This window comes from Eubalaena glacialis, chromosome 19, assembly GCF_028564815.1.
Source record: "Eubalaena glacialis isolate mEubGla1 chromosome 19, mEubGla1.1.hap2.+ XY, whole genome shotgun sequence".
NCBI lineage: Eukaryota > Metazoa > Chordata > Mammalia > Artiodactyla > Balaenidae > Eubalaena > Eubalaena glacialis.
Window position 1 is genome coordinate 49,229,591 of NC_083734.1, and position 12,642 is coordinate 49,242,232.

The 12,642-nt window shown below is 43.1% G+C and overlaps 1 long non-coding RNA gene and 1 other non-coding gene across 2 annotated transcripts; both read left to right on the forward strand.

Annotated features, from left to right (window-relative positions):
- The first annotated feature begins 12,278 nt into the window (after positions 1-12,278).
- On the forward strand, positions 12,279-12,613 carry LOC133080590 (uncharacterized). Its single transcript, XR_009698549.1, has 2 exons — positions 12,279-12,324; positions 12,524-12,613. It is a non-coding gene; the product is annotated as an uncharacterized LOC133080590 (long non-coding RNA).
- LOC133080982 (small nucleolar RNA SNORD104) lies at positions 12,375-12,444 on the forward strand. Its single transcript, XR_009698659.1, has one exon. It is a non-coding gene; the product is annotated as a small nucleolar RNA SNORD104 (small nucleolar RNA).
- Positions 12,614-12,642: the final 29 nt, after the last annotated feature.

The window sequence follows — 12,642 nt, forward strand, 5'->3', positions numbered from 1 at the left end:
TTATGCTTAATCAGACAGGCACATGTCTCGTGCCTGTCTCCATTTGATTGGCAACTCACACTGATAAGTTCTGGTTTTATTTACGGCAGCATTGCCCACAATCTTGTTCCATAGTCAAGTATTGTTTTAGACAGCTTTTTGCTTTTGATAAAGCAAAAGCTGGCATTGCTGATAAATACAGACAGAAATGGAAATATTTTTGCAGGGTGCCTTTGAAGTGGACCTGCCCATAGAAAAGGCCTGAAAATGAACTTTCTGGAAGTTGTTTTAAATAACATCCACTAAACAAGGCAAAGGTCATGGTTTTAGTGTAAAGATAAGCCCTCTTTTTCCACCAAGGTTAAAATATATGTTCAGCAAAGACTGGAGCAGGCAGGACCTGACTATGTCAGTAGAGGGGAGGGAGGGAGTGGTGGGAGAAAGTGAGCTAAAATCTTATTTTCACTTCTCTCTAAATCAGTGGCTCCCAAACTTGGAGAGTTTTTTTAAAAAATAGATTCCCAACACCTTTTTCTGCCCTCTTCCCCCTACTGATTCCGAATCTCCTGGGCTGGAGCCCTGTGGGGTGGAGCCCTGTGGGGTGGAGACTCTGTGTTTTCCAGTTCCCGCAGGTGATAGGGGCAGCCAAGGTCCTGGAATCCGGCTCACTCATAATGTCCAGTGTTAATCCCTGTGGCCATTAATCCCTTTTCTTTATTTTAGCAAATGTCGCCCTCTAGTGGAAGTTATGATCCAGCCTTCAAATGTTTGTGCCTGTCTCAATTCTGTTTGAAACCCTTCAAAATTTCACTTAAAAATGATTACGAGGTTGGTTTGCAGATAGCTATTTAGTGAGAGAGTAGTTCCCTTTGAAGGAGACTTGAAAGGAAAAGCTAGCAAAACCAGAAAGGGAGGTCATGGTTGAAAGCTTCAGTACCATCTCAAAGGAACAGTGTCTTTACCAGGCTAAACCCACTTTGACTATTTTGAGTGATCTCCACGCTGCCACTGCTCCCAAACAGACTTGAACTTACAGCACATGTTGAGGGGTGGTTAAGGGATAAATAAAACGATGAAGCAAGAGTTTCTGGTAGCAAGCTAAATGTTTATCTCCTTCATGTCCTAATTTTTTAAGGGAAATTCTTTAAAAGCCGCTGTCACTGTGAGCAGTTTGGTTCTTAGGTAAATAGAACCTTGGTTCTTCCTGTTCCAGGATGACTGGATGTGAAGAGATTGTGCCACTCACTCCGGAGAACTTCTCTTTACCACAGAATCCAATCTACTGTACACTTTTTTGCTACCGCAAAGATGATTCTTATCACAGTTAACATTGGTTGGCTGTGGGCTATTGTTTGGAAATGTGCAAACACATGTTTTATAGGACCAGCTCATGCTATCTGCATAGCAGTTCTATGAGGTAGTGTTCTTAGCCCCATTTTACAGATGATACATTGGAATCTTAAAAGATTAACGGCCAGGTGGGTAACACATAGCTAGTAAGTGGCACAATATGGATTTTTTTTTTTTTTTTTTGGCTGTACCGCACATCATGTGGGATCTTAGTTCCCCGACCAGGGATTGAACCTGGGTCCACGGCAGTGAAAGTGCTAAGTCCTAACCACTGGACCACCAGGGAATTCCCAGCACAACTTGGATTAGAACTCAGCTGTCAAAAAAAAAAAAAAAAAAAGAACTCAGCTGTCTATATAACTTCGGAGTTCATTGAGGTGACCACAGATGCTGCAGCCTGTTCCACCATCGCTGGTTGTTATCCTTGCCCCTCCCCCAGCGTAGTGACAAGGTACCATTCTGTGGCCCGTAAATGTGGTTAGGCAGGAGCCCAGACTGCCTTGTCCCTGGAATACTATTAACAAACAGAAGTTTGTACAAATATGTGGTGATAAGCGGCATTGTCTCAAATAACATGTAAGTCTCCTGATCTCACCTGCGGGTTGATTGTGCAAAAGCACAACCCACAAAAGGCACCGACCAGCCACCTGGGAGAGAAGAGTGAGCTTTCCCCTGGGGTTTCTGCCCTGGGAGGGAGCTCAGTCTAATCCTGATTATTTGTTCACTTGCCTCTGAGCTGTTGTATTTTACACCAATTTGTGCTGAGTCTATATGCCACCATGGTGAAGTGTCCATAGTGGTACCAGTGTATCGTATATTAATATTCTCAAAGGCCCAGCTCAGTGCCAACGTGGAAACGGCCATCCTCTCAGAGTGCCTCTTCTTCCTCACTGGTCAGTCCCTCCTAATCCCCTGGGATCCAGCTTATTTCAACAGAACTCTCCGGAAACTTCTCTCAAGCAGCTCATATTCTTCCTCCTGCAAAATCCCAGTGGGCTTGCTTTATCTTTTTTACCCTGGGCCTCTCTTCAGTTCACATATGTTTTTGTTTGTTTGGTTTTTGGGTTTTTTTGGCCGTGCCGCCTGACTTGTGGGATCTTAGTTCCTGGACCAGGAATTGAACCCGAGGCCTCGGCAGTGAGAGTGCAGAGTCCTAACCACTGGACTGCCAGGGAATTCCCTCAGGTATGTTAACAGTTCTTTTTTCTTGAACTTTTCCTCCTTGGATAGTACCATTTTCCAGCTTTCCTCCTGTCTCTCTGCTCGTTTTCCTCCTTGCAGACTGTGTTTCTTAAGGCTCAAGATATGTACCTTACCTGTTCTCTCTCTCTCCTTTCTCTCTAAGAGAGCTCATTCACAGACATAACCAAATTTTATTTTATTTAATTTTTTAAAAAATATTTTTGAGTATTTTTTCTTTTTTAAAAAATTTTATTTATTTATTTTTTGGCTGTGTTGGGTCTTCGTTGCTGAGCGCCGGCTTTCTCTAGTTGCGGTGAGCAGGGGCTACTCTTCGTTGCGGTGCGCGGGCTTCTCATTGCGGTGGCTTCTCTTGTTGTGGAGCACAGGCTCTAGGCGTGCGTGCTTCAGTAGTTGTGGCTTGCAGGCTCACTAGTTGTGGCGCACGGGCTTAGTTGCTCCACAGCATGTGGGATCTTCCCAGGGATCGAACCTGTGTCCCCTGCATTGGCAGGCAGATTCTTAACCACTGCGCCACCAGGAAAGTCCATAACCAAATTTTAGAGTAGAAAGAAACTTTAGCTATAATTTTGTCACCTTCATTTTTCAGATGACCTCATCTTTGACCTCGGATGGTTACCACTCATTCATTCATTTATTCATTCATTCTTTTAACAAATACCATCAAGGGCTTCTGAGTTCAAAGGATTGGTACCATGAAGGAATATCACAGTTCGCAAGTTGGTAAAGGTGATAGGACGTGCAGAGAGAGAACCAACGTACAAGGCCAACTGTGAAAAGTGCAAGGAGGTGAGAATAAACTCAGAAACAGAACTATGGTGTTCAAGAGAGAGATGGGTCTGGTGGAAGGAAGGAGGTGGGATGGATAGAGGAGGGAGGGCTTCATGGAAGAAGTGGTATCTGGGCTAGGCCTTTTGTCAGATTTGATAGGGGAAAGAAATAGTCTAGGGGGAAAGGAGGACCAGAACAAAAGCCTGGAGAAGGGAAAGGACTGTGTGGCTTCATGGAAGCCCCAGCTGCCTCATTAGTGAGCTCGTGTGCTTGCTTCGGCAGCACATATACTAAAAACAAGTGAGCTCATGCTCGACTTCTACCCAGAGGAGCAGCGGGAGATGAGGCAGGGCAGGCAGGATGGGCCAGTGGGTGGGGGCGTTAATGTCAGGCTGGGCTTTCTTAGCAGGCAGCAGAGTGAGACGGGACTGAAGGTATGCTTCGGGGGGAGAGTTCGGGCAAAAGACAGGCATTTGAGAGACATCAGGAGCCGGTTAACAAGGGTTATTTGGGCCTTAATCTAGAGCAAGAAAAAGGAAGGGGGAACCAGGGCTGATACAAGAGACCTTGCCAAAGCAGGATGGAAAATATTTGACTGGTGCAGTTAAACAAACAAGAAGATTCAGAAGAAGGAATTCAACAACAGTTATCAAGTGTTTACCATGTTCAAGGGACCGTATTACCGAACTGAACTTGGGTCCACTTGCCCGCCTCAAAGCAAAGCCAATTCACTGACACCAGGTTGTGATGAAGGAAAGCATAGTGTTTATTTGCAGCCCGCCAAACAAGGAGTATGGGAGTGGCTCATGCTCAAAACTCCCTGTTATTGGCTTTCAGGGATGGGTTTTTAAAGGCAACACTTGGGGTGAGGGCTGCAGGGTGCATGACTTTCTTCTGATTGGTTGGTGGTGAGGTAATAGGGTGATGTTTCAGGAATCTTAATCATCAACCTTCTGGTTTCAACCAGTTTGGGGTCTACCTGCTTTTGCTCAGCTTATAGTCACCATCCTCCACTTGGGTGGGTGGTCTAATTTCCTGCAGAACTCAAAGATGTGTGTGTCAGATCATTACGTATCTCCCCTGAGGAGGAACTAGGACTCTGTTTTATTGCTGAACTGTTGTCATTACTTTTCTTGTTTAACTGATTTTCCTTTGTTTCTGCATTCCTTCACTTCCCTAATTCCCAGGTACTGCTCAGTTTCAGCTGTTCTCACCATGGAGGGAGCAAGTGAACAGGAATTAGGGCCCGCCTTGGAAAAAGGGCAGATATGCTAGGTGGTACTGGCTCTGCCCTAGTGGGCACCTACCCTGGTGAGGCCAATCATTCTACTCTACTGTGGTAGCTAAGTTTCCAAAGATGGCCCCAAACAATACTTTCCCTCCTTATAAGCCATGCTGCTCTCCCCATCAAAAGTAAGAGCTATTTCCCTTCCCTTTGAATCTGGACTGTCCCCGTGACTGGTTTTGACCACAAGTGACATTCTGAGACTTCCCAGCCCAAGTTTAAAAGGCAAGCCAACTTCCATTTCCTTCCTCTTGGAATACCTGCTCTTGGATGCTCCCTCTTGGAATCTAGCTGCCATCTTGGGAGAAGCCCAACCCACACTCAGGCCACATGGAGGAGAATGGAGTTGCTTTAATCAACAGCTCCCAGCTGCCAGCCATCTAGGTGAGCCATTTTGGATGTTTCAGCCCAATCAAGCCCCACGGTGACCACATGGAACAGAAGTCCCTCTCAGCTGAGACGGTAAACAGAGAGGGTAGGGGGGTCTCCAGAGAAAGAGAACCAGGCATGGCTTTCTTGACATAAGAGAAGCCATTATTGGCCTAAGCTATTTTGTGATCTAAGCCTGGCCACAATGCTTGCCCTTGAACAGGTCTCAGTAATTAAAGATCTTAAGGCAAGTGAGGGAATGCAGGAACAAAGGAAACACAGTCAAGAAAAAATTGTTCAGTGATAAAACAGAGTCCTAGTTCCTCCTCAATGGATATACATAATAATCTGGTACGGTCTTTTGAGTTGTTCTACAGGAATTTAGGCCCCCACCCAGGTGGAGGATGGCTAAGACCCCAGAGTGGTCTGAACCTAAGGAATGATGTTAACTTTTTCTGACCTTTGTGCCTTCAGTCAACTAAAGCTTGGACTCTGTCAAACTTTGCCCCAATTCTGTGCTGAATTCTCCTCTACTCAAGGCCCTTCATGAATATGCATACACGGCCCCAGCCTCTTCATGAATATGCATATACTGCACCAGCCTCTTCATGAATATGCATATACCCTTAGCTTAAAACTTCCCCCGTTTTGCTGCTTGGGGAGACACTGCTTTGCGAAATATCCCCGGTGTTCTCCTTACTTGCTGCAAGTAATAAATCCTTCCTTCTCCCAGTCTTTGGCTTGGTTGTGTCTTTTGGCTTGACACCTACCAAGAGGCAAACCCTGTTTTCAGTTAACAAGGCTAGTTAACTCACAGATCTGTGAGAGATAATAAAATGGCTGTTGTTTTAAACCACTATGTTATGTAGTGGTTTGTTGTGCAGTAATAGTTAACCAAAACAGCTACCTGTCTGACCAACTTTACTTGACCCATGGGTAGGCTTGTATCCAATCTGGCCCCAACTAGAGCCACGAAAAGAGACTCGTTTCCTTTTTACCGGCAAGGCCGGGAGGTGTGAGACCCAGGAGCTGCCTCCACCGTGTAAAGAAAGCCAACACAAAAGAAAAAAGTTGACAAGTAAAGAGAAGCACAGATGCAGTCAAGGAGCCCTGGACAAGCTTAAGTTCTGATTCTAGTTGGCTTGACATCAGCCAGCACAGCTCTTCTTCCCCTATTTAAACAAACCTTCCCCTATTTATCCCACCTAGTTTGAGTTGGGTTTCCATCACTTACAACCAATAATCCCTGATTAAAATGCTAGCTCAACATTTCTAAGAGGACTAAATCAACAATATACATGACTACACCTGGCCTATGACCTACACTAAAGACATCATTTTACACTCACCATACTGGCAAACATATAAAAAGTGTGACGATATCAAGAGTTGGTGAGGGTGGAGGCCAATGTGGGAGTGCAGATTAGAGCCTCCACTTTGGAAAATAATTTGCTATTATCTGGAAAGTTGGAAATGTGCTTACCTAGCAATTGTGCTTCTGTGTGCATACCCCAAAGGATCTTTTGCACACACACAAGAATATTCAGAGCAGCTTTGTTTGTCATACTAAAAACTGGAAGATATTTTAAACATCTAACCTAAAGAGGAGAGATGTATAAACTGCAGTATAATTGTGTACTGGGATGCTACACAGTAGTGAAACTGGTCGCATTACTACAAGTCCTGGTTGCATTACATACAACATGAAGGTCGCCAATATTAAGCAATAAAAAGAGCATGTCACAGAAGAATATATACAGTATATTCTATTTCTGTAAAGCTCAAAGTCAGGCAAAACTAAATAATATACAAATATATGAAGCAAAAGTCTAAAAAAAAAGCAAAAACCAGACAAACTCAAAATTCAGGACAGTGGTTTTCTCTGAGAGGGAGGGAGAAGTAGTCAGAAGGGGCCGAAAGTGAGCTTCAAAGTTACTGATGATGTCATTTCTCTTAAACTAAGTGGTATCTGAATGTTCAATTTATTAATATCTCCAAATCACACATATACTTTAATGTACTCTCTGTATTCAGAGATACTTCAAAATCAAAATTTTAAATGAATTTTTAAAAATTGAAGTATAGTTGATTGATGATGTTGTGTTGGCTTCAGGTACACAGCATAATGATTTGGGATTTATTTTGCAGATTATATTCCATTATGGGTTATTACAAGATACTGGGTATAATTCCTTGTGATAGGCAGTAAATTCTTCTTTTTTAATTTTTTTTAGCACCCTTCTTTACATTCATGTATTCATTCTTTTTTTTTTTTTTTTAAATTTTGGATATAATTTTATAGCAGTAAACTCAGTAAAGACATTTTCATAGGTCAGTGAAAAAAGGTAAAATCTTTCGTGTATGAGGCATAAAATCACGTGTTAATGTAAAGTGACAGAATGTGTGGTACTGGAACAAGAATAGAGAGGACTGCGAAATAGAATAAAATTAAAAGTACAGCACGAATAATGTGGAACCCTAGTACATGATAAAAGTGGCATCTCAAACCACTGCTTCAAAAATGGGCTTTTTAAAAATTAATTAATTAAAAATTAATTAATTAATTTTTGGATGCGTTGGGTCTTCGTTGCTGCACCAGGGCTTTCTTTAGTTGAGGCGAGCCGGGGCTGCTCTTCATTGCGGTGCACTGGCTTCTCATTGCGGTGGCTTCTCTTGTTGCAGAGCACGGGCTGTAGGCACACAGGCTTCAGTAGTTGTGGCATGCAGGCTCAGTAGTTGTGGCTCACTGGCTCTAGAGCACAGGCTCAGTAGTTGTGGTGTACAGGTTTAGTTGCTCCGCGGCATGTGGGATCTTCCCGGACCAGGGCTTGAACTCGTGTTCCCTGCATTGGCAGGCAGATTCTTAGCCACTCCAAACTCCGGAACTCCACACTCCAGAGGCCCTCCTTTCCACATGCTGCCTCTCCCCTTCCCTCATTCATTTATTTTTATTTATTTATTTATTTTATTTTTTGGCTGTGTTGGGTCTTCATTGCTGCACGCGGGCTCTTCTCTACTTGTGGCGAGCAGGGGCTACTCTGTTGTGGTTTGCGGGCTTCTCAATGTGGTGGCTTCTCTTGTCCCCGAGCAGGGGTTCTAGGTGCACGGCCTTCAGTAGTTGCAGCACGCGGGCTCAGTAGTTGTGGCGCAGGGGCTTGGTTGCTCCACAGTGTGTGGGATCTTCCCAGATCAGGGATCAAACCCGTGTCCCCTGCATTGGCAGGCGGATTCTTAACCACTGCGCCACCAGGGAAGTCCCTAGGCAGTAAATTCTTGTGGCTTTTCTATTTTATGTATACTAAGTTTGTATCTGTTAATCCCACACTCCTAATTTGTCTCTCTCCCCTTTGGTAACCATAAATTTATCTTCTGTGTCTGTGAGTCTGTTTCTGTTTGTATATACATTCATTTGTATTATTTTTTAGAGTCCACATATAAGTGATATCATATAGTCTTTGTCTTTCTCTGACTTATTTCACTAAGCATAATATTCTTTAGGTCCATCCACACTGCCACAAATGGCAATATTTCATTCTTTTTTATGGCTGAGTAATATTCCACTGTGTGTGTGTGTGTGTGTGTGTGTGTGTGTGTGTATGACACAGCTTCCTAAACCATTTGTCTGTTGATGGGCACTTGGGTTGTTTCCATGTCTTGGCTATTGTAAATTGTGCTGCTATGAACAATGGGGTGCATGTATTTTTAAATAAATTTTTTAAAGGCAAATACTGTCACATTGGGATAAACACTATAATCCAACCACATGCCTCATACAACGGACACAGTAAGAATAAAATAACATGGAAAGGTTAGAAATAAACAGATGGGCAAACTTATATCAGACAAACACAAACAAAAAGACATGAGTAATAATGCTAATGTGAGATAAATTAGAACTCAAGGCAAAAGACATAAATAACTTAGAGAGTTATTTTATACACAGATATGTGTAATCCACAATGGAAATATTATCAGCCACAAACCATAATGAGAATAAAGAGCATAGCCTCAAAATGTACAAACAAATAACAATAGAAGTAATCATGGAAAATGACAGAAGCATATTTTTTAATTTTTTGTTTAAAATTTTTATACAATAAAATTAAATCTTTTGGGTGAACAGTTCTGAGTTTTGACAAATGCATAAAGTCCTGTAACCACCAACACAATCAAGATACAGAAAAAATCTATCACCCTCAAAAATGCCTCTGTGCTGCCTTTGTAGCCAAATGCTCCTCACATCCCCAATCTCTTGGGAGTTCTTTGATCTGTTCTCCATCCTTACAGTTTTGTCTTTTCTATAATGTCATATAAATGCAATTATACCATCTTTTGAGTCTGGCTCCTTTCCCACCACATAACACCTCTGAGATTCTTCCAAGTGTGACATGTGTTGATAGTTCATTCTATTTTTGGCAATATTTTATGGCCAAGTAGCATTTAGTTGTAAGGATGTACCTCAATTGCTTACCACTTACCCACTGAAGTGCTTTTGAGTGATTGCAGTTTTAGGGGATTATGAAAATGGTTGCACTATTTTGCATTCCCACACAGTAATGAAGAAAAGTTCTTGCTGTTTTGCATCCTTGCCTGCATTTGGTATTTGAAGCATGATCTTAACACTTCACTATTAATCAATGAGAGTACATACACTCCCAATCAAGTATAAAATACAGAGAGAGAGTACATACACTCCCAATCAAGTATAAAATACAGAGAGAGATTTGGACAACATAATTACAGCTAAGATTGAATTAATAAATTTTTTTAATTAATTAATTAATTAATTAATTAATTTTTGGCTGTGTTGGGTCTTTGTTGCTGTGCTTGGGCTTTCTTTTTTCTAGTTGCGGTGAGCGGGGGCTACTCTTCCTTGCAGTGCGCAGGCCTCTCATTGTGGTGGCTTCTCTTGTTGCGGAGCACAGGCTCTAGGCGCACGGGCTTCATTAGTTGTGGCACGTGGGCTCAGTAGTTGTGGCTCACGGACTGTAGAGTGCAGGCTCAGTAGTTGTGGCGCACGGGCTTAGCTGCTCTGCAGCATGTGGGATCTTCCTGGACCAGGGCTCGAACCCGTGTCCCCTACATTGGCAGGCGGATTCTTAACCACTGCGCCACCAGGGAAGCCCCAAATTAATCAATATTTCATGTCAATATCTGTACATGATAGTGAAAACATCTCCACTTCAAGAATCTGTGGAACATTTACAAAAGTAGATCATATTCTAGGCTACAAAGAAAACTTTAATTCATTTCCCAATGTAGAAACTGTATGACAGTGTAATAAATGTTGACTTAAAAACAAATGTTTGGGACTTCCCTGGTGGTCCAGTGGTTAAGAATCCACCTTCCAATGCAGGGGACACAGGTTCGACCCCTGGTCGGGGAAGTAAGATCCCACATGCCGTGGGGCAACTGAGCCCGCGTGCGCCACGACTAGAGAGAAGCCCTCGTGCCGCAACGAAGATCCGGCGTGCCACAACTAAGACCCAACACAGCCAAATAAATAAATAAATATTTTAAGAAAATGTTTCAGCGGCAATAGAAATAATCATTGTAGGGACTTCACTGGGGGTCCAGTGGTTAAGACTCTGTGCTCCCAATGCAGGGGGCCCGGGTTCAATCCCTGGCCAGGGAACTAGATCCCACGTGCCACAACTAAAAGAGCCCACATGCTACAACTGAAAGATCCCACGTGCTGCAACTAAGACACGGCGCACCCAAATAAATAAATAAATATTTTTTAAAAAATCGTAAAGAAAAAAAATGTTGTCTGCCACTCCAGTTCTACAAGGAAATCAAGCCATTAGTCACTGAAGTCACCCACTGAGAGTGGGCCTGTGGGGATTTCAGGATGGAGAAAAACAGGAAGCATTCTGCACTTTGGATACTGCCCCTAGATAGTTAAGAGACATATCTAAGGAAAATTTTCCACACCTCCTAGATTCTTGCATCTTCCCATACTTAGAAAAGCACTAAAATCATTAACTTGAGATGTCTGTTCTTTGTGATTAGCAGTAATCTTTGATGTTTGACTACATGTTTTTTCCCCAGCAAAAAAATTCATATATAGCTTGGCTCCTCCTTTACCTCTTGAGAACACTTTCTCATAGCTCTCTGACTGTCTCCTGGGCTACAGTCCTCAGTAAGACACTGAATAAACTCAACTCACAGCTCTTACAATGTGTGTTTTGGTTTTTCTTAAAGTCAACATCATATAGATGTTACAAAACACTTGCCAAAATAACTACTGTTTTGGATCAAAGAGGAATTTTAAAATTTAACTAAAGACTATGTAGAAAATAATGAAAATAAGAGTCCTATTCAACTACAAACTCAGGCTGAAATGCTTTCATTATTACAAAAAAACAATAAACTTTCCTTATTAAGTTAGGAGGAAAAAAGGAAAAGAATTCCCAAGGAAAACATATAAATGAAGTAAAGATAACCAGATACTGTGCCCGTGTGTCTTCTGTTCCCTCTCCCAGTAAATCAAACCCAGAGGGCAGGGACATATTATTGACCACTTGTGAATAATATGCCTGGCTCACAGTATGAGCGCAATACTTATAAGTACTTTCAGCTTTCCCAATGTTAGATCTTCTCTCCTTTGGGCTTCCAGAGTAGGCTGTTTATAGCTCTATTTTAGCATTTATTAAAGTATTGCAATCCATAAGTCTTCCACATCACACCAGTCCTTTAAAAACATATTTGTTTACCACTCAGAATGTGCCAGCTGACTGACATTAACTTATTTAAGCCTCGTACACTTTTTTTTTCTTTCCTATTTTTCAGATATTGAGGCTCAGAAAAGCTAAGTGATCAAGGTCACAGGGCGAATTCATCACAAATTCAGGATTTGGTTGCACATCAGTCTACTTTCAAACACAAGGTCTTTCTGCCGGAACAGGTTACTTTAAATTCAGGGACAAGACTAGTTTGTCACCTCAGCTCCTAGCCTAGCTCCTGGCACAGAATATTAAACAGGTTAGGCATTACTTGTGCCCTGCCGTTTGCAAGGTTTCGTTTTGTGTAGTATGGACAAACGCACTACTCACAGGCCGACGACCTACGTCGCGAAAAAAATCAGAAGAATTTAGGACATCGCGCGACTCTTAGTCTTTCCTTGACGCCCATCTTTACGGTTAGCGTGTAACCGCTCTATATTCTGGAGGACTCAGCGAGCAGGGCCAATCATTAGGCCACTTTACAGGCACGTGGCTGGAAGTTTGACTTGCTATTGGTTAATGGCGGTAAAGCCCGCCCAACCACCTCCGGTCTGCTTCTTTAAGTAGAAGCCCGGCTAGTTCCCCTTCCTTTCAGCGACTGTGAAGTGGCGAAGGTGAGGTGGAGTGTGTCCAGGGCCGGGGCAGGTCTGTCCTCTGTTTCGGGGCTTGGGAACCGGGTGGAGGGTGGGCGGCTGGCGGTGATGACATCCGAATTAAAGCACGTGTTAGACTGCTGACGCGGGTGATGCGAACTGGAATCTGAGCCGGGCCGCCTCGGCGGCGGGTGGGAAACGGGCTTGCGGGTATACCACCTCTTTCTCACCCACCGCTCTCGTTCTTGCAGGTCCCGGCTGGGAGAAGGACGTCGGATCTCGTTGTCCTCCCAGCTTTTCGACCCTTCCCGGAAGCCCCTCAATAAAATGGCTTGCTCCTAGCGGTGGTGTCCCTGTTGTTTGTCGCGAC